Here is a 1,760-nt window from a genome sequence, read left to right on the forward strand (position 1 = left end):
CTTTCACTGAAGTCTGTCAATGAATTCAATGCGATTTTTTTATTTTTTTGAAATATAACCAAATATTACAGATTTACACAACAAAATGACATATAATGTACACTCAACAATTCCGTTTTTGAAAGGGGCATAGGCTCAGAAGAATAAGAAAAACAACACACACACAAAAATTATATATATAAAATTAAAGAAATAAACAGACAAAAATCAATTAAATAAAAAAGTAAATAAGTAAAAATAATCACTTTAAATAAACACCATATTATTAAATATAGATCACAAAAAGGGGACAATATCATAATAGATTGTATCAAATAGATCTTATAGGGTTCTAGCTTTCTTATTATTTGTTTTTATGTATTGTCTTACATTTTTTTTTAATACAACAAACTAGGGGGGGGGGTGAGGTAGTTACATCATACGTAACTACATTATAAAAGGTCACGATGACGTAGGTGGAACTCAGTACTTTCGCCAGCGTCAAGCGTGACCTTTCAACGTAATTACGTATTACGTGTGAAGTCATGAACACGCATCGCAGAACAGATCAAGGAGAGCATTTGTGGTTATAAAGCATATATAATTTTAATTTATTTCGAAAATGAGTGATGGTTTCTCTAGATAAGACCTTTATTCATGGTCTGGTGTGGTTTAAAGTCCTTTCAAGCTGCACTGAAACTGTCATTTTAACCTTCAAGCGTTTGGAGTCCATTGAAGTGACTATATGGAGAAAAATCTGATGTTTACATCAAAAATCTTCATTTCTTTTCCACTAAATAAATAAATACATGAACATCTTGGATGATAACAGGGGTGAGTAAATTATCACGAAGATGTATGTTGAAAGTGGACGATTCCTTTAAAAAACAACTCGATGTGAAATATTAGCGACATGACTTGACCCGCCGACAATCTGCTGACAACACATGACGTGTGACATGAAACAAAAAGAAATGAAAGACTTTTAAGGGCTAAGCATACTACACACTACAAATACGACAGTCTGTGAACTGATTTCGAACAAAACCAACCAGAGGGGAAAGTTCATGTTGGCCAGTCAACACCCTCGAGCCACCATTGGTCCAGAGCCATGATGTAATAGGTGGGTGTGTTATGTAGCGCCACCCGGTCTGTGGAAAATAACATATCATTATATTTAGATAAGGTTGGGTCAGATAAGGTCTACATTAAAAAACGATAACATTTGAGCAGCATAAATGCTTTTGAATGTCGCGTTTCAGTGGCTATTTGCATACGTCGTGTAAACCACGCCTCCAGAAACAAAGTTGTGTTGGATTGTTCGAAAACACTATACCTTCGTTTTTCCCCAAAGCGCAGAACGAAAGCGCAATTCGCCTGCAGTATGCCGAGCCCTTTAGGACGCAATCAACGTCACTTTCATGATTCGTTTCAAGCGCTTAAATGCACGAGCCACATGGCGCGCGCAATGTGACGTCATTGCAAAGGCGCCGGTGATTGACAGGACGTGCCTGAGAGTACCGCGCTTATTTTATAGTAATATAGTTATATATTGTAGTAATTTTGTATATTTTGCGCGATAGAATTGTGTAAAGGTTGTAAATATTTGAAGAGTTTATTTACATTAGACAACTCTGTTAAATGATGTGTTTGTTATGTTATCATGTTTTATTGTGTTGTGCTGTATTTTCTTTTTAGTTATTGTGGATTTAATCGTTTTGGAATGAAACTCTTCATTGGCTGTTGGTCTGTTACATTAAGAAAGTTGTTGCACGACATTC

General features: G+C 35.5%; 1 long non-coding RNA gene across 1 annotated transcript; it reads right to left on the reverse strand.

Moving 5' to 3' along the window:
• Positions 1–352: 352 nt before the first annotated feature.
• Positions 353–1,435, reverse strand: LOC130427307 (uncharacterized). The gene is made up of 3 exons (XR_008907297.1): positions 1,316–1,435; positions 1,032–1,130; positions 353–913 (listed from the first exon to the last, which is right to left on the reverse strand). It is a non-coding gene; the product is annotated as an uncharacterized LOC130427307 (long non-coding RNA).
• Positions 1,436–1,760: the final 325 nt, after the last annotated feature.

The sequence above is a fragment of the Triplophysa dalaica genome, chromosome 8, assembly GCF_015846415.1.
Source record: "Triplophysa dalaica isolate WHDGS20190420 chromosome 8, ASM1584641v1, whole genome shotgun sequence".
In the NCBI taxonomy this organism is placed as follows: domain Eukaryota; kingdom Metazoa; phylum Chordata; class Actinopteri; order Cypriniformes; family Nemacheilidae; genus Triplophysa; species Triplophysa dalaica.